Source organism: Pinus tabuliformis, chromosome 7, assembly GCF_031772625.1.
Source record: "Pinus tabuliformis cultivar Carrire ecotype Pingquan chromosome 7, CPIR1, whole genome shotgun sequence".
Lineage (NCBI taxonomy): Eukaryota > Viridiplantae > Streptophyta > Pinopsida > Pinales > Pinaceae > Pinus > Pinus tabuliformis.
In genome coordinates, this window is record NC_142293.1 from 461950117 (window position 1) to 461975234 (window position 25118).

Sequence of the window (25118 nt, forward strand, 5' to 3'; positions counted from 1 at the left end):
TAAGATTTGTAACCTTTTTTATATCTGCTTGGAAAATCTACAAAAGTAATTGGTAAAAACTCCTTTTGGGAATACATGGCTACACATTACTTGTATTAAGATGCAACTGTTAAAAGTACTCAAACATCATAAGTTGTTGCCAATATATTTATTATCTATATTTTAAGTGTGGAAGAACAAATAGGCCGAGAAAATAACACCACAGGTTTGCAACTTATGGTTTATATTGACTACTAACTTCGAGTCAAATTGATCTCATTATAACTCATATAATCATTCAACAACGAACTTTTAATCTAGTGGGACTAATGCAGGTTGAGTTATAACATTAGCAAAAGAGCTTCAAATGTCAATAGGAATTTTGTTCTTGTACAAGGACTTGAAAAAGGACTTATGCTTTTGATAAATATGGCAGCCCTTGCCATATATTAATAAAGAACTACGAATATTATTTAAATTGAGTCTTCTTTGCATTGTCACTCCACATAATACTCCAGGTTATGACCAAAAATTGAAACCTATCAAATGCAATGTGAAATAGAGTATTGTTGATTTGATTACCAGAGTGTTAACACTCAAATTTCGTTATAATTGATAAATGTTTATTTCCATAGTGTTCCAACATACCAGCGATGTATTTGTATGTAATGCTCACAAAAGAAACGTGACGCACTTATAACTACAGTGTTTCAAAAAAACGTAACGTACTTATAGCTACAATGTTTCCAAATATATAGACATAAAATTAATATGAAGTGAATATATATATAGATAGTTCACAAAGAACAAATATGTGAGAGTGAACATATGGATTAGCAGATATAATCACAAAATACATCACAAGAGTGATAAAATATGTAACCTGTTTGAACCAATAAAAAAACAAGAGTGATAAGAGTGACGAGCTAGATTTGCGAGCCGAACTAACTATCTCATCCGTTATGTAAGAAATTTAAATCATAAAAGAGATATTAAATAGTGAATTGCACAAATAAAATAAATATAATATGCCACGAGTTTTGTAACAATTTCGTTGAAAATTCCATGTAATAAAGTTAATAAAGGAAAATTAATAACCAAGGTCATGAGACATGTATTCCAAGATGAATGTTGGGCAAAATGTCCTATTGTGGGTGTTCATTTCGTTTATTATGGCTAAGAAAATTAGCAAAAACAATGGGAAAGTCTTTGGAAGGGAAAAGTCACATTAATTGGCATTTTAATTATGAAAATTATGGAAATTAGGAAAAAGAAAGGTGAAAGGTTACATGTTCCATGCGAGGAGTAAAAAGAAGAAAACTAATGAAAACGAAGAAAATAAAGGACTCATTAATAAAAAGGTTTCTAGGGATTAGTTTACAACCTTTTGTCTATTTAACATTTTGTCAATTCGGTTTTCGAGATCTCTCTTTATTCCTCTTTCTCTCATACCCTTGGACACTTAGAGTATTCTTGGAGCACTCTCACATTGAAGAAAATAAGGTAAAGGAAGGACAAGAAAACAAGAGAAAGCAAGGATCAAGCAAGTAAGAGCGGGATTCAAGCAGCTACAGTGGGATTGCTTACAGTTATGGAGTTGCATGTCTGATTTCCTTGCTAGTTTTAGAATGCATGGTACATGAATGTGTGTTTTTCATTCTCTTGTTGTCTTTAATATGGGGTTTCCTATGTCTGTTGGCAGTTTTCATCCTTACCTTTCCATTGGTGTGATTGGGTTCTTTTGTTTTGGTTGATCCAGATTGCCGAATCGTTTTGGAAAATGAGCGGGGTGGCCTCATGGGAGAAACACAAGGCCTGGGAATCCTCGACTGGTGAATGGGGGGATATATGGTAATTCCTAGAGGTGGAGATGTAAAAATTTCCCATGGTTTAGGTGGAGAGATCCGGAGGCATCCATGTTTGTTTATGGCCTAGTGATCCGATGGGATTGCAGTAAAGCATGATTGTATTGATGAGGGTTTCGAGCCCAGCAATCCATTGGTGGATATATGGTAAAGCCCGAGAAATCCTTGATTGGTTCTATTGTGAGTTCCATATTCATGCTTGGAATATGGCACATGAGTGATTCGTTGAAAGACATATTCGGTTCAGCCCAATATATGGTCGGGTGGTTTGTGGAAGTCCTTGAATTGGTTTTCTTATGCATACTTTAATAGTAACTCCTTTCCCTTTGGTATTTCATCTGTAAATGCACTTATTAATATGTGGTTTTAATGGTTGTTCTATCATTTCTATTCTCCTTGTCATATGTTGGTTATAGGCATGGGTTTATGACAAATATTAGTCATGGATTTTATTATTATTTGATTAGTAAAATAAATTTGAATGAATATATGACCTAATTGAGGATAATGCGACTATTATGATAAGGAATCAATTCTCCTTAAGGATTCTTAGATAAGTATGAAACCCCTATGCTGAAATATGTGGTTATGACATGTTTGTGATATGTTTGACCAAATTCCTATCATGAATATTAGGGTTCAGGTCAAGTCCTTCTAGCAATGTTTGCATTAGTACATCTAATTCATTGTTATTTATCATCTCTAGGAGTTTCATGAAGTTCTCGGCAGAGCCCTGAGACCTAGCCCTAAGAAGGTGGCACAAAATCTTGGGTCACTGGCTCAAAACTACTTGAAGAAGGCCACAGTTGCATGCATGCATTGATGTGGGAGTAGCTAGAGTGTCTTAGTCACATGCATGGATTGCCATGGGAGAGATTGGGGGCTTAGCTCAGTAAAATGACAAGTGGTCTCAAGGGTTGGGCACCTACAAGGGTTGATTGTCTCCTAAAGGCTCTCTAGCTCTTGAGAAAGGTCACATTTGTTTTTTTTGTTAGTTCCACTTTCTTAACTATACATGGGGAGTTGAGTCACATTATAGTAAATCTTCGTCACATTTTTATCCCAGTGGACAAGTTAGCTTAATAAATATGGTAGGAGGGTGTTACAATTTCTTTATACTAAAGGTTGTGCAGTCTTGTTACATTGTAAGCTAAATTCTCAGGGTCTAGTTGGCTAAAAGGGAGGTTACCCCAAGAATTTAAACCAACCACATAAGAGTGTAAATGGAATCACTGTCGGGAAACAAGCCCAAGTTGGTTTTCTCATAGCATTCACAATACAATAATAGGCTTCAAACAACTTTGATAGTTATAAGCTAAAATAAGTATATATCATAACAATTCATGGAAAAGAATATGTCTAGTTATGCCATGGTCTAATATTGGAAATTTGTACACCTTGTGATAAGAGCACTGGAAGGTTAGCTCCACCAATTGGTTATGAGCCTAACTAAAAGTCTTGATGAGGTGCGCTAGTGAGTAATCAACTTGTTGAGGGCCAACATGGTAGTCTTCTTGGTCAATAATCATACACTTCTTGTTTGTTTGGTTGCAGGTTCTCTATAGGAGGTACATGATCTATAGACCTTCGTTAGTAGCTCTGTTAATCATCATAAATCCCTATTTTTTCCATTATCAAGTTGTTGGTGTATTAGAAATCGACTGCTAATGTTCACCTATCATAGGATTAACCATTTTTAATAACAATATTCACGTGAATCCTCTTAAACTATTTAAAATAAGGGAAATTAAACAAGTAACCTTATCATGCTTGGATTTAAAATAATTAGCCCAAGAACGTGAGAAACAAGGATAATGCCTATAAAAACTAGGTAAAAGGATATATGATCACACAGTGAAATGTTGTGTAAAGCTCGAAAAAACTAAGACTCAACATCCTCCCATCAAGATCATCTTGCATGTCCTTATGCAAGAAAAAATCTTTCAACATAGACGAAAGTTGATCAAAACTATAGAGTTGGGGTTTCTCAATTAGAGTCTTGCGGCATTCGCTAGAATATTAGTCTTTTACCATTTCATTGAAAACTATAGGGATAATTGAGTTAATGAGGGTGAAAAAATGTAAGTTATATCATGTCAACCTCTTTTGCATTAGTGTACTAGGAAAAACCAAAAGATTGATATCTTAAGCTCACTCAAGTGACCTTTGTACAGTTCCTGTGACCAGAGATTCAACAATTTCAAGAGTGTTTCAAGACCAATCTTCATTATTTTCGAAATGAGTAATGAGTTACATGGCTTCCATAGGAATGATAACAATGTTAATAGTGAAATAATAATGTTATCATTAAATACTAAATGTGAGGAAGGAATCCAAGAAATGAAATAGCTTTCGATCAAAATTTCCACAAGAATATCAAGAGGAGTATTAATTAGTAAGCCTTCACCTCAATATCCTCATTATAAATAAAAGTGTCATAATCATATTTTGAAATCCGTGGCATTAACTATGGATGGAAATAGGTAAAAATAAGGACGACAAAATAATACATTCCTAGGATGACCATCTTACCATTATCCGAGCATATAATTGAATCTCCTCTTGTCTAAGGAAAGTGAATCACCTGCACTAACGATCCTACTTCCATGAAAGCCTCCTAATTTCTAAAAGATAGAACTCTAAGAAACAATACTGGAAGGATGTTAAAGCCATTCTCCAAGATGTATGAGGTGCATTTCGTAGCTTTAATTTTAATGATAATTTCTTCAAAATGTGACCCATAGTTTTTGAGTGTCAAGGGTGCCAATGTATGTTCTCCATCTATCTTATTCGACATAGCCCTGCTGCTAGTAGGGTTGCTTAGTACCATGACTAGTTTTCCTTAGTACCATACAAGCATAACACAGCTCCTAGCATGCTCGTTCAGTACCCTGACGGGTTTTCTTTACTTCGTGATACTTCCTTTTTATTACAATATATCAAAAGATTTAAAATAATGTATACTTCTCAATCGTAGGTTTTAGATCGTAAGGAAGATGGGTGGTATCAAAGTACTTTATATTTTCTAGGAAAATAAATAATTATTTATATTCAGCCCAAGGTGACATCATCCATAATAATCTTAAATCTCAACAATTAATGTCATAATAAAGCATTCATAGATAATGAGTGAAAGGTCCTTCTAGTTAATCATGCTAAGGTTATCATGAAATCCCATTGAGGTTCTATAGGAGTGGTCCACCATGGGAGGCATTTCAACTATACCTTATTATAGAAACTTGAAGAGATTTATTGGATAATAGCTTGGCAGAGTGACTAGACCAAAAGTAGGGTTTTGAGCTTATGAATTGGATGATATGAGCCAAAAAATCCCCCCTAACTTACTCAATGGATGATATTAGCCAAAAACATCATAGTCACCAACTAATCAATTATAGTCACTTCACAAAATAATGAGGAATTAAGAGTGAATCACACTTCATAACACCTACGACAGGGACACTCGAAGTTTCAATAGATGTATATTAAGGATTTGCAGTTTAAAGAGTGTTGTTGTGAGAGTTTTATTCGAATACCATTTTTTATTTGTTTCTTCTATACTATCCTACCGTAATTTAAGGAGAGTAACATCTTCTTCAATTGTAGGAGTACTTCTAGTGTAGCCATATATGTAACAAAATAATAATTATTTTCATACTCATATTTATAAAGTAATATTTAATGCATACAAGAGTATAAGAAACTAGTTGCCTTAATCGATATGGTTCCAAGAGTTTTCAAGTGATGCAAGAACGCTGTATGCCAATGATTTCTTCAAACCATGCTTTGATATAGTCCACATGCTCATGGTTCTCCATTTTATTAAAGATTTTTGGCATGTTTTCCTTTGTTATGTCATGTAATTATTACATGGTTTGACAATTTCTCTCTTGAAGGGATAAGAAATTTGGTGAGAGGTAAGAAATAAACTCCTTGATATTAGGCTCCAATGTTTTTTTTTTCTACCTCAGACAGATAAGGATGATTAAGGGAGATTCTAGCATTTTCTTCTCAATATTTTTCGTGAGACTGAACAATAGTTTCATAACAAGTTCTAGTCTTATATTATTCATCTAATGGTATTTGGATTGCATATTCTAGGGGTAAATTTTATGTGGTGATAGGGGAAGTTCCCAAATTCATTCCTCTCCCCGATCTAAAGAATTTGAAATTTCATTCAATAGGCAAGTTTTCTGGAAGAACAAGTGTTTGGAATTGTTATGAAACCTCCTTATTTGGATTACGATTTGGTTGAATAGGTAGTGGGACAATAGAGGAGGATGACTTGGTAGCGGATTAGATAGGAATTACAAGTGTGGCTACTCAGGAAAATGAGTTTACAAGGGGAACTACTATAGAGAAGAGGCTCTGAGTCATCGTTAAGGCATTTGGAATATCTAACTTTAGGGAGAGGGCCACTATGTCTATAAGGTAGGGTATTGTTGATGGCACTGGACATGCCAACATTCAGGGGATCACCCCGGAATGAACTCCCAGCTAGACCTCACATCATTTGGTGTGGGAGTCCCATCTAGTATGATGGTCCGGTTGCCATTATCTTAAGGATTTGCCTCAAATTTTTCTTGTCAGGATAGGAGAGTGGTTTGCTTTCTCTTCGAGAAGTGAGTTTCACGTCCCTATTGATTGCCAGTGTTCCTTGTGTGAATGGTTCTTTCACTGTAGAGGTAGAGGCTCGAAGTGAGTCCAAAGTCAGTTGGAAGGAAGCCCCAACTCTATTAGGAACACAAAACACAACAAGACGTGCACATCTTTGGGAAGAACACTCCACACAAGTGAGGTAGTCACAACACACAACGAAGTATAACATATACAATACTCAATGGATGAGTTTGCATGAGTGCAAAGGTTGTTATAACGAGTTTTATGTGAAAGTTCTGTCTGATGTCCGAGGAGGTAGCCACCATGGGAAAGTCATTGTTAACAACACATAAAACACATTTTCATTAATAGATATGTATTAAAACAAGTGAATGAGTTCAAGTGTTAAACACAGGTTAAAGAAACATGCATTACAAGTGTTTAAGATTAGTCTTACAATAATTACAATAGATGTGTCAAAACATGTTGGCATATTAGCAGGATTCTGAATTAAGCGAATGTTCCAAGACACATCGTTACACCATACATCACTAACCGCGTGGGTGGGGCATTGGAGCCACTACTTACTCCTCAATGAAAAGATTATAAACTATCAAGGCTCTGTGGGAGGAGTTGAGGTGAAAATTTCTTTGCATGTACAAATGTGGGGGTATTTATAGCCAAGGGTGAAACTGACCCTTGTTGTTGTTCGACTACCCTCATGATTGTTTGACTTCCATGACATTTTGAGTTTACATGACTCTTCATAAAACAAGTGGGTCTCTTGGACTTCCATGTCAAATTACATTGATGGAAAGTATGGCCCATAGTAGAGATGTGGATGACATTACTTATGACATGAATCGATATGATAGTGCTAGAGAATTTGTGATGCTGCTAGTGTGCATGTCGAGCTGCAGTGTTGTTGGGTGATGGATGTCCTCATGGTGTGTCCTAGATTCACCTCCACATAGAAAAGTGCATTGAGTTTCGATGGTTGTTGGTTCGCTTGATGTTGCATTCACACATTTCTCTTTTCTTGTATGTTGGTAAGCTTGACAGGTTCGTTCGTTCATGAAAGCTACATGTTTGTCTTTCTGTTCGTCCATGAGCACATCTCGCATGCTTGCTCATCCGTCGGTTCGCAAATACATCTTCGCATGGTAATCCATTTGTGAGCATATCTCTTTGCATGCATTGTCTTTTCATTTGTTGGTGAACCTGCACTTCTTCATGTGCTCCCTTCATTCATCCCATCCATCGTTGCGCCATGTTCGTTTATGTACCTATACCTATAGTCACTCATAACGAGATGACATCAAATCCAAAAACCTCCTAGTTTACCATGATTGATGATCATTTCGGATGCAGGTGACTGGGAGAGGTAACAAGGTTGTGAGGTTGGATGGAGGCTCTAGGTGCTACTGATGAAAACTGCACAAGAGTCACTGGGTGATGAAGATGGGAAATCTTGATCGATAGTGACTGTCTGCAGGGTTTGTCTCATCTGGTAAACAAAACTACACAATTTTTGGGGGGAACAATGTGGGTTGCAGGAAGGTTGGGTAGCAAAAATATTCACAATTTATGGAATGAGCAGAAATTCAGAGCTTGGAAGCCAAAACTATGCAATTCTTGGAGGGAACTAAGAGTAAGCTTCAAGGTCACTAGTAGCCAAAACTACGCAATTCCTAGAGGGAACTGGTAGTCAGCTGCTAGGACTTATTGGCAGGAAAAACTATGCTGATGCTGGGAGGTTGGCCTGTTATCACCTTTGCATAGTTTCTAGGATGAAAGAACTGTTGGGTAGCAAAGGACTTGCTCAAGAAAGATGTGCAGCTTTCTTGGTGAGCAGCCGACCAACTGTCAGGAGGGCTGGTTGGAGAAATTGCACAATTTTATGAGGGAGACAGGGATGGGCACTAGGTGTCTATCTAGCATATCTGCACAATTTTCTTAGTAAGTAGAGAGGTCAAGGTCTGCAAACTTTGCGGAATTTTTGAGGGGATTCAGTCCGTGGGTGGCTGGGTCAAACTCTCCTATTAACTCGCATGAAGGCTTATTGATTTACTTGTGGGCAACACAACTTGAAATGACTTTCTTACTGCTTCTTTGTTGTTCTAGGTGACAATTGATCGAGTCGATGGTGGGGTGATGGCGCAACTATCAGAGAGGAGTCTAGTCATCAAAACTTCAGCAAAATAACTAAGTGTGTGAAAAAGTGAAATATCCATATGTGATCTTGCAAAAACACACTTACATGAATAGATGATGAGAGGACTGAAACCATCTAGATACACATGCTTAGCAAGGTTGATCGACAACGTGAGCGAAAAGCGAGACAATTGTGATTGATCGTTGGTAAACCATGACGACACTTCTGCCATAGTGTATGTGACTTTGTGTGTGAGTGCGACTAATGTTTTCATAGTGAACACAACAAGCACACATGAAGTGAAGAGTTTGATTACAATTAGAACATGGTTGCAAGCATGAATTTGACATCAACATGAAAAAACTTGGGTGAGATGATTAAGCAAGGTGGGTGCGAAGACTCACACAAGCTCACAAAGTGAACCCAAGTATGTGCAGTCATCAGGTGAAACTCTCAAGGGAGGCTCTGAAATTGGGTGCAAGCCAAAATTTTGGAGGGTGGTTGTAGTCGCTACAACACTTGGAGACACAATCGTAGAACTCTAGCTTCTCTTTTTTGGCTCATTTGTAGCATAGGGCCTTGGTATTTTGGGGAGTATTGGATCATTGTGTGCGTTACTCCAGCATCCCCACTTACCCCATGGAAATACATGGTTCACCTTTGTCGAAATCATTCAAAGACAATCAAAACTTCATCTTGATCACAATGTTTCGAATTTGGGAAGGGTAGTTTAGCTAGCAAGTTGAAGATTTTCAGAGTATAAGTTTTCATCTTTAGTGTTGCTCTACTACCAGCAGGCCTGGACAATACCCTGTTGGAGTCACACAGGAACACACACATCTCTCCACTACGAGCAAGCTTGGTCAGCACCCCGGTGGAGTTGCATGCTTCATCTCTTTGCCCAGTAAGCCTTGCTCTTCTTTCACCTTTGTATTTTCAAGAGGACTATGCATAGGCTCTTATTTATCTTGGGGCAGAAGAGGGATCTCGACTTATTGAGAGAAGAAGAGGTTGTTCTTATAGACAAGAATGTAAGACCTGTGATACAGGTTTTCTTGTTTAGATTTTCCCCTTCTCTATTTCTACTACTTGGATGAGATTGAGCACACAGAGCAGAAGGCTCAATACATGCATGGGGCTTCCAAGTGTGCACAAAGGTTCATGGTTGGGCCAAAACTTCCCTTACAGGCGGCTTGTATTTTCCAACAAGACTTCATCAGACGAAGGTTATAACCAAACGGAGAGAAGACGAACACAAGATTGGCCAAGTGTTGTAGTGTCACAAATCTCTTCAAATCTCAGCCACATACTTTATTCAAAAGCTAGAACGTAGTAGTTTGTAGCACTTATTTATAGAAACAAAAATAGTAAGGTATTAAGCAAACCAAAAAAAACATTAAAAAAAATAGTAAGTAGAACAAACCAAAATAAAACAAATATAGTAAGAAACACAAATAACATGAAAATAAAATGCAGCAAGTAGACTATGTACATGGCACAGGCATGCCTCGGCCTACTAGAAGTGATGCTTGAGATCTTGGCTATTGACATGAAGGTTTTGAACCCACCCGTCAAGTGATTGTTGATGACGTGTGTGTGAGCCAAGCTTTTGATGGACCATTATAAAGCTATCAAGTTCTACTACTGGAACTTGGTGGTATTACGAAAGACCTTTAAGTGAAGACGACACTATTGCTTCAGATATTGCGTGCAACATAGGCTCTGATGATGGCACAGGGTAGTTGTTTTTATTCTGGGAGCGATTCAAGTTCTTGAAATCAATGCATAAGTGGACTTCCCCAAATTTATTATGTGTAGAAGTTAAATTGGAAACCCATCTATGGTGACGAGATTTGTATGTAATTCAAATACGCGATAACTTAGTCAATTATTTATGTATAAGGAGTTCAAACGACATATGTGTTTTACCTATATTTTGCTACAATGTCTTGGCTCCTCCTTTACCTGGAATCTTGTGTTGGATTATTCGTGTGTCATGTGTACTTAGGTCATCATCTGCCCACGCGGGCACGACTTGGTACTGTTTGATCAAAAGGTCAAAGACTTGTCACTACTGTGGTGTGTATTTTGTACCGAGACTGAATATCTTCAGATCATGATTGGTTCCCAAGTTACTTTGTTCCTTCGTAGTGGTGGACCTGTGGGTTCTTCTCTTTCTTGGCCCTTGACAAAGGTTGTGCAAGTCATAGAGCTTGTTGAGAGAAACCACACCCTTGGGGATGGGGTTTCCTTTCTTGCCATAAACTACAGTTTTTAGGGGTTGATCATGCTCATCTTCATCGGTTGTTGTGTCCTTGAAAGCATCAATAGTGTTGGTGGGGTGCGGTATCACTTTGAGTGCGACCACGTTGAGTCTAATGGACTTCTGTAAACCAAACACGAGTGCTTCGTACTCAACAATGTTGTTTGTGCACTCGAACTGCAAGCGGATTGAAATCATGCATTTCTATTGTTTGGGGCAGCCGAGGGACACCCGGTCCCTGAGACATCATGTGTCTTTGATCTGTCAAAATACATGACCCACAACTCATCTGTACACGGACCATTTTGTGCACTTGCACTATTTCTAATGTTGCTGCTACTGTTACTTCTAATAATGTTACAATGTGCTATACATGTTTCATTTTCTTTAGTTGGGCAAGGAAGCAGACCCAATTGTGTGTCTGGTGGGGTTGGAGTTGGTCGTGTAGGATAACACCCCAATGTTGTTCCCAGGAGGCAGTTGCCAAACATGAGTTCTTCGAAGGCCAACAGTTCATTCTTGTCGTTAAGGGGAGTGACATTGTGCTTCATATACTTTCAGACACTACCTAGATTTGGTTGCATTTTCCCTTGTATGGAAGCCACATGTGCAACTAGTTTGTAGCAAAATATTCGTCAATCTCGCTAGACTAGTCTCTGCTAAGTAGTACATCATATGCATCTGGTATTTCCACAACAAATATGTTGATGCATTCGTCGACTCGCCCATCATGAGATAGTCAGATGATCATGTATCATAGTTCACCAATGGTTGGTATCGATGTTCAATCAAGTTGGATGATCTGTGCATATGTCTCACTCCATTGTGTATTGATATTTTTCGCAATGGAGAGTGGAATGACGTTGGCTTCGATGCCAGGATCAACCAAGTGGTTGTGAACGTTGTAGTTAAAAATTTCAAATGATTTCAGGAATGGAGGGTAAGCCAAGTTTTCTTCTTCCGTCCAAAGTGTGTTTAGCACAGTAGAAAGTGATCTGGGAGGTGTTCTTGATCCCTCGCTACTAGAGGCTACGCTGTCTCTCACTATTTGTCCTGATGCACGTAGCAGGATGTCTTGCTTAGTCTAGATTAGCTAGCTCGAAAAAATTGATGTTCGCTCAAGTTTTCTTCATGTCCTCAACAATATTGTAGTCCACAAATGGTAGACTCACCAAGGTGTCCAGGGTAGAATGGATGTTCATGTTGTCCAAAGGATTGTTTTGTAGTTTTCTACTCATAGACACACTCTTGTCCACATTGTCTTCTCAGATTTGTTTTGTGTCTTCTGCTTTGTGGTAGCCGGTGGATCAACCTTCCTAATTAGGACTCTCATTTTTTCTTGTACTTCCCCAAGCATAAGGGGAGCCCCTTTCCTAAGTTGGCAACTAGCAGTTTTTCTTGGTGGTTGCTTCTCGGTGTTCATCTTCGGTATTGCTTGCGAGCACTGATATGTGTTCACCACATAGCTAGAAATTGATGCTTTATGAGGTGAAATATCTTTTCCATTATCTTTGTCATCTGGCTTCTCCTACATACTGCTCTCTACCTCGAATGTATGACTGTATACTGAGTTTGCAACTCGCTTCCAGCCTGAACAGAAATTCTCGGGGTGATGTTCTTCACGGAACGAAGAAATCTCGAGATCTCCACACTGATCAACATTGAACATAGAGCTCTACTCATTATTTTAAGAGAACTAGTTGCTGCCTAATGAGCTGCTTCCCTGTATCTATCCAGGTAGATGGCTGCTTGCAGATGTGTTTGTTTTCCATTCTTTATGCCTGGACACTTCCACTTTTAATTTATTGACGAGGCGGGTGAGGGTTTCAATATCATTTGGTTCCTTATCTCTACCCTTGCCTGCCATCTCTTGGGACTTCCTGCTCATGTCTCTAGAGTCCTTTGCAAGTTCATCATCCTTGATGATTCCAATCGCACACAGGTATTTTTGATAACAATATCCTCTTCGCATTTTTGCAAGATTTTTGGCTTCGTAGCTCACTTGGCGAACTCTGGAATGCTGGTCATCAGTACGGATGTGTAGTAATCAATCGTGATGGAGTCATGAGGTTTTGTGTCCACTGCAAATTTTTTCAATATGCGTGTAAACATCTGGTTGAAGTCTTTTACCTTTTCTTTTCCCTCCATCTTTAGGCTTCCTAATTCTTTTAGTAACATAGTTGGGGTCTTGTCATGAACAAACTTTTCAAGGAACATGTGTTTTAATGCACCCGAGTTCTGTGTGGAGTTTGGTGGAAGGTTGTGATACCATGCAGCTATGCAATCGTGCAAGGTACATGGGGAAAATCTACAAGATATGTTGTCATGTCGTACCTCAAGGGTCTGCAAATATAGATAGAATTTGTCCAAATGATCTTCTGCCTTCACCATGTTTCTAGGGTTGAACTCGATGTTCATTCTCTCCACTTGCTTCCGCATCTTGTTTAAAAGAATCAGGCAAGCCAATGGTCACTGAGTCATCCATTTTAGATTTGGCTCAGCCATCTCTTCTTATTCTTCATCCTCCTTCTCTCTTTTAGAATCTAATGGTTCTGGCTCTGAGTTCGTTGGTCCATCTCCACCTCCACTACTTCCACTGCCTTCTCATCTGCATCCTATACTAGAGTCTGATCCCAAGATCACAAGGGTGTCTTGTTCACCTTGATGGAAAGCCAAAGGTTCCTCTCTATCTTCAATAGCTTCTACCAGACCTTCAATTGTGGCAAGAACTGCTTCTTCCATCAAATGATACAACAACGCTTGTAGGAGTGGAATTTCGCTTTCTTGATGCGTATGGAAGATGATTTATTCCTGGTATCAGTCCGATTACTTTCTCGAAATGACGAGTGATGGGATGGATGGAACAAAGTTTATGATATGGGATCTCGTGCTCAGTCCTGCTAGGTGAGAAGTAATCGACTGCAGAGTCGTGCATAGGTGAGAGGGAGTGTGATTTACTGCCTTTACCATATGGTTGATGAGTGAGTGTGAGAGGACGTTCGGCCATATACAACTGGTGGCCCTCCTTCTAGCACCAGAAATGTTTATGGTGCTGGACCCGCCAACATTTAGGGGATCACCCCAAAATTGAGTCCCAACTAGACCTCACACTGATTGGTGTGGGATCCCCATCTAGTATGATGGCCTAGTTTCCTTTATCTTAATGATTTCCCTCAACTCTTGCTTGTCATCACAAGAGAGTGGTCTTCTTTGTCTTCAAGAGGCGAGGTTCGTGTTCATCGTGATTGCTAGTGGTGTTACTTGTGTCAATGGTTCTTTCACTGTAGAGGGAGGGGGTGTGAGTGAGTCCCAATTTGGTTGGGGGGGAGCCCCAACTCTATTAGGAACACACAACACAACAGGACGTGCACAACTTCTTGAAGAATAGTGCACATAGATGCGACAGTCACAACACATAAGGAAGGATAACACGTACAGCACTTAGCAGATGAGTCCGTGCGAGTGCAACGGTTGTTATAGAATGTTCTATGTGAAAGTTTTGTTTGATGTCCAAGGAGGTAGCCACCATGGGCAGGGAAGCATTAACATGATATATAACACACTCTCATTGATAGCTATGTATTACAACAACTGAATGAGTTCAAGTGTTAAACACAGGTTAAAGCAACATGCATTACATGTGTTCAATATTAGTCTTACAAAAGTTACAATACATGGGTGAAAATGTGCTGGCCTGTTAGCATGCTTCTGAATTAAGCAAAAGTTCCAAGACACATCGTTACATCATACATCACTAACCCTGTGGGTGGGGCATTGGAGCCACTACTTACTCATCAAAAAAACGATTATAGAATCTCAAGATTATGGGTGAGGAGCTGAGGTCAAATGTCCTTTGCATGTACAAATTAGGGGGTATTTATAGCCAAGGGTGAAACTCACCCTGGTGGCTATTCGACTTCCCTCATGAGTGTTTGACTTTTCAACTTTACATGACTCTTCATACAACAAGTGGGTCTCTTGGACTTCCACGTTGCATTGCATTGATTGAAGGTATGGCCCATAGTAGAGATGTGGATGACATGACTCATGACATGACTCGACATAATAGTGTTGGTACATTTGTGCTACTGCTAGTGTGCATGTCGAGTTGCAGTGCTATTGGGTGATGGATGTCCTCATGGTGTGTCCCATCTTCACCTCTGCATGGAAAAGTGTGTGGATGCTTAGATGGTCATTGGTTCACATGATGTTGAATTCATACATTGTTCCTTTCTTGCATGTTGGTAAGCTTGACAGGTTCGTACATTGGCAAAAGGTTGATGTTTGTCTCTCCATCCATCCATAAGAACATCTCACATGTTTGCTCGTTCTTCTGTCTGCAAACACATATTTTCATGAACATCCATTCATAAGCATATCTCTGTACATGCATCATCTATTCATCTGTTGTTGAACTTGTCCTTCTGCATGTGCTCCCTTCATCATCCCATGCATCGCCGCGCCATGTTCGTTTTTTTACCTATACCTACATTCAATCATAACGAGACAACATCAAATCCAAAAACCTCCTACTCTACCATGATGCATGATCATTTCAGATGTAGGTGACTGGGAGAGCTAACAAGGTTGTGAGGCGGGATGGAGGCTTTGGGTATTTTTGATGAAAACTATGCAAGAGCCAGTGGGTGATGAATATGAGAAATATGGATCGACTGTGACTTTCTGTGCTATCTGGTTTAGCTGGAGGACAAAACTGCACAATTTTTGGGGGGGATTATTCTAGCTTGTACGAAGGCTGGGCAGGCAAAATCTATGTAATTTCTGCAACAAGTGGGTAGTGGGAGCTTGGCAGCAAAAACTTCACAATTCCTCGATGGAACTAGCAGTCAGTTGTCAGGTCACTGGGAACAAAAACTGTGTAATTCCTTGAGGGAATTGGTAGTCAGTTGTATGGAGCTACTAGCAGGAAAGTTTGTGTTGATGCTGGGAGGTTGGCCTATTAATCACCTTTTTGTAGTTTCTGGGTTGAGTGGACTACTAGGTAGTAGAGGACTTGCTCATGAAAACTGCGTAATTTTCTTTGTGAGTAGCAGGCCAACTTTCGGGAGGGTCAGCTGGAGAAACTGCATAATTTTCTAAGGAAGACAGGGAAGAGCACTAGGTGTCTGTCCAACCTGTCTACGCAATATTCTTAGTCAACCGAGTGGGCAAGTTCTATAGCCTTTGCACAATTTTTTAGGGGAGTGAATCTCGGGGTGGCTATCGGGTCAAACTCTCCTGTTGACCACCATGAAGGTGGATTGATTTTCTTGTAGGTAGTGCAACTTGAAATGGCTTGCCCAGTGCTTCTACACTGTTCTTGATGATGTTCGATCAGGTGGATGGTGAGATGATGGTCCGGTCGTGACAACTTCAACAAAATGACTAAGTGTCTGAATGAGTGAAAGATGCATATGTGATCCTACAAACACACACTTACATGACTCGATGATGATATGACTCAAACCATCTATACACACATGCTCAACATGGATGACTAATGGTGTGAGTGACAATCACAACAATTGTGATTAATCATTGGTCAACCATGACGATGCTTGTGCGACAGTGTATGTGACTCCATGTGTGAGTGCAACAGATGTTTTCATAGCTAACACAACAAGTACACACAAAGTGAATACTTTGAGTACAACAAAAACATGGTCGCAAGCATGACTTTAACATCAAGATGCAAAATCTTGGGTGAGATGATCATGTAAGGTGGGAGCGAATACCCACATGAGCTCATGAAGTGAACCCATGTGTGTGCAGTCATCAAGTGAAACTCTCAAGGGAGGCTCTGAGATTTAGTGCAGACCAAAATTTTGGAGGGTGGTTGTAGCCACTACAATAGGTATTCAATCGAAGGAGGACTAAAATTTTTCCATGGAACTATAAGATTATGAATTTTCTAAAGAAACCATTGAGGATGTTTTCAAGATGCTGAAAATCCATCAACTAATTGGGTCTCCAAGATGTGATGTCCCAATTAGACCTCACACCATTTGGAATAGGATCCGCACCCAGAGTATCAACCTGGTTGCGATATTTTCTTATAGATTTTCCTTATATTTAACTGTCAGCAAGAGAGACCACCATATATGTTCCTCTGCTGAAAGCAATTAAGTGTGTCTGATGAATGTTTGGTTGCAGGTGTATCTAGGTTCTTCTATTGCAGAGGGAGGAAAGGTGAGCCTCTAAGGAAAAGGTAATAGTACCACCCTAGTAGAGGTGCACATAAGCAAAAATATAATTTCCTAACATCAAGAAGAATATTCCACATAGATGCGACAATTTTTACGACCATTGCAACACATCTTCAATTAGATAAGAACTAAAATAAACAAAATAATTAAACTACTTTAGTAGAGGTGAAAGAAAACAAGAGTTATAAATATTGACAGAATAGTCTTACAAATATTCACAATCCATGCATAAAAATGTGTCAAGCATCAAGCTTCAGGTATTAAGTAAAAATCCTAAGTTACGTGAATACAACAAGAATCACTAGCTCCAATAGTGGATCATTGGAGCCTTGAATTTCTCCCCAAAGGTACTAACTTTGTCTCCTTGATACCTTATGCGAGAAGCTAAGGTGAAAAAGTCATTTTCATGAATAATGATGGTGTATATATAACAAATGGTGTTATCCTTCACCTCCCTTATGACTCTTAGACTACCCTTATTATTGATTGACTTCCTATGAATTCTCAACTTTACATGACTCTTCATCTTTTGTACATGTCCTTTGGACTTCCACTTTACAATAGATTTTCAAATAAGAAATTACATAATCCATAGGAATGATGTGGCATATAATGACTCATGACATTACATGGAACGACACTACTAACAAGGACTTCTTGATGACATGGAAATGTCAAGCTATTTTTGCTACTACTTTGTCGTCAATAAGAGATGTGTAATGCCTCATCCACATGAGAGATATTATTTGTTATACATATGTACCCTCCAAAGGGTTGTGAATCATATGGAGTCTTCTTGCATTCATGATCTTTGGTCTTCTATTGTAATCTAGTGTTCCTTCATCTTCTCGCTTGATGGTAATCTTTTCCCTTCAGCTCCATCTATGTCTTCTAGAATGGTCCCCTTCTCCTTTTCGTCCCTCATATTCATGTCATGATATGATAGAGTATCTGCAACTAAAAACCATTGATGACAAACCAACATCAGTCAAAAAATCCCTAACCTAACTTGTTTTATGAACTCACCTGTTAGGGATGGAACTAGAGAGTGGTTGAGTGATTGGTTAAGGGATTACGTAGTTCCACAAGCCGACGTCTGGGATTGAGGCTTGAGACTATAGACTACATAGTTCAAGGTGGACAGGTTTAAGAGATTTCATAGTTGAGGGGCTTAAGTGTTCAAGGCTAGTGCTCGAGGCTTGAAGATGCTCACTATACAGTTATCAGAGGACAGAGGCCAAGGCTTTATGCATTTGAGCAACTCAACTACTGTTGGGTCCCTATAATAGTAGTGCTTACCCCATTACTATTGTAGTTGTACCCCTTATTAATATTTTTTTGCCCCTATTATCCCCATATTTTTATTATTGCGCCCCATAGAATCCCTCTATTGTTATTTTTGTGGCTTTATATTATTATTGTTAGGCTAGTTGGGTTATATTGTGACTCCTTATACTCCTATATATAGAAAAGAGGTTTTGACATTTGAATCATCCAAGAATTGTTCATGTATGTAATGTAAAGAAGGTTTCTCCCTTGAAGAGGTTGAATTCTAAGGCGTTGATCTATCTTTTCTATCTTTTTCTTGAGCTGGTTTCATAACATTCGGTATCAGAGCTTTGGATTCTAGGGTTTCGCTGCTCCAAACAGGTCATCATGGCATTTTCACTAGAAATTTTTTGTATAACATTTCAAAAGATAAAAAAAAAACCCATTTGAGGAGACATCGCGCTGAATCTCGGGTCCAAACTTCAAAGCTTTCTGCACTATATTTGCGGAGATATGATCTGAGGAAGTTGGTCTTTTTGCAGACTCCTGAATTACATTCCAAACAGGTGACCTAGGGAAATTCGTCATAACTTTCTCTCTAAGCATCGAATTGAAATTTTGTAAGAAGCTACAGAAATACGACTGACTTTAGTTTCTTTTATATCTTTTTTAGAGCCAAAGGTCTGAACAAGGATATGTGGCACATCGTACAAGTTCGCTCTACTGAACTTGTCTATAATCAGGTCACTGTGGAAGATTTGACATAACTCTTCCTTGGAGAATCCAATTGGGATCAGACTAGTGGCATTTGAAAGAGGACATAGAGGGCTACTATAGATCATAATTTTAGAACTGGATGATTAGAAATTACAAAGATACATCAGAGGCAATATCTAGCTCCTACAAAGTGAAAAAAAATGTGTAGATTTTTTTAAATTTTTGCTTAAGCTTGGTTTGAAAATTTATTTTGAAGGAATTCAAAGGGCATAGTAGAGCATTGTTATCAGTAACTGATGCCCAGAGGAAAGAAAATGTAAACACCTAGTAAGCAACCTGAAAGCAGTAGCAGAACTCATGAAGAAGAGGAAGAAATGCTACATGATATATCAAAATTACAAGACCGATTGCAACAAATGTCAGTCTCACAAAAGCTAACAGAAGCTAAGATAAATGGCATGGAATCTAAGATAAAGGGCGTGGAAGCTAAGATGGATGGCATGGAAACTAAGATGGATGATTGGAAGACAGATTTGGAGACAGACATGGAAGAATTGAAGATAAATATGAATAAGTTTCTACAAGAAATGGCCACTAATGGTGAAAGGGTAGTAAAGGAAACTCATGATGAGTACAAAGGAAATGTTAATCATGATTCCATAGACCCTAATGTTGGATCAAAGACCCACCATATTCCAAAAATCTATATGAGGAAGTTTGATGGCAAGGATCCCGCAACATGGATATTACAGATGGAGCAATTTTTTGATCTCAATAATGTGCAAAAGACACAAAAGGTATGTATTGCAACTTTATATTTGGAACCAAATCAGTTTGTATGGTATCAATGGCTTTTCTCTTGTAAAAAAATTATCACTTGGGCAATCTTTACAGAATAATTGACAACACATTATGAGGATACAAAAAGCAACACTTTTTTTAGCCAATTGATAAGTATCAAACAAAAGGGTTCAATAATGGAGCACATTGAGGAGTTCCAAAAATTGAACATAAGGGTAAAAAATATTCCAGAGGAGCATAGGATTGATGTGTTCATAGGGACTTTAAAGCATAATATCCAACATGATGTTCGCCTTTGTGAACCCAATTCATTAGAGAAGGCATTCAGGTTAGCAAGAAGAATGGAAAGAAAAATTATGGCAACCAGGAAGCACACCACTCACAACTATAAAGATGGAAGTGTTGTAGCCCCTATTCATTCACAACCTATAAGGTTCACACCACAACAATTGGAAGAAAAAAAACAGAAGGGCTTTCTTACAGTTGTGATATAAAATACACTAAAGGTCATAAGTGTGCTGAGAAGAAATTATTCTACATAGATTGTGAAGAGGAAGAAGAAAAGGAGCAAGAAAGGTCTAAAGAAGAGGATATACTCTAGGAAAAAAGCCTAGATAAAGAAGAAATGAATCCGACCATATCTTGTAATGCATTGGTGTGAATTACCACTCCTCAAACCATCAAGATAGAAGGGCAAATCAAGAAGAAAAAGGTAATAGTGTTGATTGATTCAGGAAGTACCCACAATTTTATTCATTGTAAGGTAGCAAAAGAATTAAATTGCTTCTTATATCCAGCACCAGAGTGTCAAGTGATGGTTGCAAATGGAGGAACAATATATTGCTCGGGAAAGTGCCATAATATCAAACTATCCATGGGAGAATATGTATTGACTAGCCCAATTTTTTCCATTCCAATGGGAGGTGCTGATGTTGTACTAGGAGTCGAATGGCTACAATCCTTGGGTACAATAGCTTTTAATTTTCAAGAACGTTTCATGAAATTTTCTGTGGAAGGAAAGGAAGTTGAATTAAGGTGTATTGCAGGAAAACTGGGAAAGATAATCAACTCTAACAGTATGACAAAGCTTCTAAAAAAGGAACAAATAGGAGTAATTGCACAATTATGTTCGCTAGATGTTTCCACATTGGAATCATCTATTTCTCCAGATCTCCAAAAAGTCTTGGACAATAATTCCAAGGTATTTGAGACTTACAAAGGTCTCCCACCTATTCATGATCATGATCATGCTATTCATCTGATTCCAGGAAGTGTTCCTCCAAACATCAGGCCGTACAGATATCCCTATGCCCAAAAGAGTGAAATTGAATGTATGGTTGCAGAAATGCTAGAGGCTGGTATAATTCAACCAAGTCAAAGTTCTTTCTCTGCTCTAGTAGTATTGGTGCACAAGAAGGATGGATCATGGTGCATGTGTCCAGATTATAGGGAGCTCAACAAGCTCACTATTAAAGATAAGTTTCCCATTCCTGTCATTGATGAATCGCATGGATCAATTTACTTCACCAAGTTGGATCTTCGTTCAGGATATCATCAAATTAGAATGAAGGCTGAAGACATTCCGAAAACAACATTTAGAACTCATGAGGGTCATTATGAATTTTTGGTCATGCCTTTTGGCCTTACCAATGCACCTTCAACATTTCAAAGTTTGATGAATTTAGTTTTCAAACCATTCCTTAGAAAATTTGTGTTAGTATTTTTTGATGATATACTAATCTACAGCAAGTCTTGGAAGGATCATGTTGAACATGTTGACAGGGTGCTACAACTATTGGAGGAGAAACAATTATATGCAAAAAGATCCAAATGTTTCTTAGAAGTACAAGAGGTGGAATATCTGGGTCATAATTTATCTCATGAAGGAGTTAAGGTAGACCCTAGCAAAATTAAAGCCATTAAGGAATGGAAAATTTCCACATCCATAAAGCATCTGTGAGGATTTCTCGGGTTGACAAGGTATTATCGCAAGTTTGTTAAGAATTATGGGAGAATAGCAGCAGCTCTAACAACATTATTGAAGAAAGATGCATTTTCATGGACTCCAGAAGCAACAAAGGCATTCAAACATCTTAAAGAGGCAATGTGCCAAGTACCGGTCTTAGCTACACTGGACTTCACAAAAACCTTTATTGTGGAATGTGATGCTTCAAGAAATGGAATTGGTGCTATTTTATTGCGAGACGAAAGACCCATTGCTTTTTAAGGTCGTCCAATCAAGGGAATGTTTTTACACAAAGCTATTTATGAGAAGGAAATGTTGGCAATACTCCATGCACTTAAGAAATTGCGACCCTACCTAATGGGAAGACACTTCAAGGTAAAAACGGATCATGATAGCCTTAAATACTTTTTAGAACAAAGATTATCCTCTAAAGAGCAACAAAAGTGCGTCAAAAAGATGTTGGGTTATGACTTTTAAATCATTTACAAAAAAGGGAAGCAAAATGTGGTGGCAGATGCACTCTCAAGAAAGGATGAGGATGTGGAAGCATTGTTGTGCGCCATTTCTATTATCCAACTATATTGGATAAATGAAGCAAGGGAGGAATGAAAGAAGGATGAAGAAGTGTGGGCACTTATTCGAAAGTTACAACAAGATTCCAGTATGTCTGATACATTTAGCTAGAAAAATGATTCGTTATGGTACAAAGATTGCTTATACCTCTGTAAGAATTACCAGCTAAAACAAAAGATTCTTATGGACTTGCACACTTCTCCCTTAGGAGAGCACTCAGGATTTTTAAAAACTTACCATAGGGTTAAGAAGGAATTTTTTTGGGATGGCCTTAAATCAGATATTCAAAAGTTTGTGGTGGAATGTTTGGTTTTCCAAAAAAATAAAGTTGAAACAATTAAGACACCGGGTCTATTACAACCTTTATCCATTCCAAGCCAACGTTGGGAGGAGGTTTTAATGGATTTTATGACAGGTTTACCCAAGTCTAAGGGAAAGAGTGTCATCATGGTGGTAGTTGACAGACTTACCAAGTATGCAGACTTTTGTGCATTATCACATCCATTTAAATCCAGTACAGTTTCTACTGCATTTATGGAAACAATTCAAAAGCTACATGGAAACCCAAAGATTATTGTAAGTGATAGAGATCCCATTTTCACTGGAAATTTTTGGACATAATTATTTTCTTGTTTTGGTACTCAGTTAGCTTATAGCTCATCTTATCATCCTCAATCTGATGGGAAAACTAAGATAGTAAACAAATGTTTGGAAGGATATCTTTGTTGCTTTGTATCTGATAAACAGACACAATGGGTCAAATGGTTGCCTCTGGCTAAATGGTGGTATAACACTTCCTTCCATACAGCAACAAAAATGACCCCATTTATGGCACTTTATGGGTATCAGCCAACATCTATCACATCATATTTAAGAGAAAATTCTAAGGTTCAAGCAGTGGAACATCACATCGAACATCAACAACAAGTCCTCCAACTCTTAAAGGATAACCTCGTGTTGGCACAGAATAGAATGAAACAACAGGCAGATCAACATCGTAGCGAAAAAAGTTCTGATGTAGGTGATTGGATATTCCTACGGCTACAACCATATCAGCAAATGTCCCTCAAGCAAGCTAAGAAGGATAATAAATTATCAGCAAAGTATTATGGTCCATACAAGGTGTTACAAAAGATTGGTACTATGGCATACAAATTGGAGCCTGCTGCAGCTTCTCGATTGCACCCATTTTTCCATGTTTCATGTTTAAAGAAGGTTATAGGCGACAAGCTCCCAGTTCAAACAATATTGCCAGAAATTTACGAGGAAGGAAAAATTATATTGGAACCGGAAGCAGTCAAAGAAACAAGAACTTGACAGCTATGAAATCAATCAATTTCGGAGTATCTTATCAAGTCGAAGAACTTATTTGCTGAAGATTCCACATGGGAGGATGAGAATTTTATACAGAAGCATCCAGAACTTCTCAAGCGTTGAGGACAACACTTTTTTGAAGGAGAGGGGCATGTTGGGTCCCTATAATACTAGTGATTACCCCATTACTATTGTAGTTTTACCCCTTATTAATATTGATGTGCCCCTATTATTCCCATATTGTTATTATTGTGCCCCATAGAATCCCTCTATTGTTATTTTTGTGGCATTACATTATTATTGTTAGGTCGGTTGGGTTATATTGTGACTCCATATACTCCTATATATAGAAAGGAGGCTTTGTCATTTGAATCATCCAAGAATTGTTCATTTATGTAATGTAAAGGAGGTTTCCCCCTTGAAGAGGCTGAATTCTAAGGCATTGATCTATCTTTTCTATCTTTTTCTTGAGCTGGTTTCATAACAACTACTCACTCGAGAGGGTTGGGCCTTGACACTGCATAATGTGTAGTTCTAGAGGCCTAGGTAGAGGAACTCATTATGGGTCTTTTGATGTCTAAAATGCACCTCCTAAAGAAATTATAAAATAATAGTGGAAATAATAAAATAAGATTAGATGACATCATCAAATTTTAGAGGCTAAAAAGAAAAAACTATTTTTTCAACTTGCATTTTCAACTTATCTCCCTATGGGTTTACTCAAATTTCTAGAGGAGTCACTTGCTGGATGCATAATTTGATTTTTCATCCAAGGAGTACCCATGTTGCATGCTTTAGATGGACCTTGCTACATGAAAACTGACAAATACATGAAAAATGTGATTCCAATCACGTTTTTTCATGTATTTCTCTTTTTTCGTGTAGGGGGGTCCAATGAAAGTATGCAACATGGGTAACCTTTAGATGAGGAATTAAATTTTGCATCCAACAAGTACTTCCACTCAAAATTTGAGTAAAACCTTAGGGAGATAAGTTGAAAATACGAGTTGAAAAAACAGTTTTATTATTTTATTATTTTTTAATCTTTTTACTTTTGGACTTCAAAAATGGTGAATCATCCCCCATGGTTAACATCATCATCTTGAATTCTATTGGTTCTTATAAAGTTTATTTTGGTTGTACATTTTTCTTAGGAGGCCCATTTTAGACCTCAAAATTCCCCTAATGTTCACATTTGAGGGACTCAAGGATTCACGCTAGAGGCTTAAGCCTTGAGTTTTCCCACTGAATAGTTTTGGGAAACAGGGAGGCTAGCTGATTGTGTAATTTCATAGTTCAAGATCTCAAGGTTGAGCCTTAAGGATTAATACTATGAAAAATGTAATTTAGATGTTGTTGGAGGGCATTATTATTTAGTTTTGGAGGTCAAGGTCCAGGCTTGAGTTCTAAG

The 25118-nt window shown here is 38.2% G+C and overlaps 1 pseudogene; it reads right to left on the reverse strand.

The window, feature by feature from the left end:
* LOC149247950 (uncharacterized) overlaps nucleotides 1–25118 on the reverse strand; it is a 167931-nt pseudogene that overhangs the window by 85818 nt on the left and 56995 nt on the right.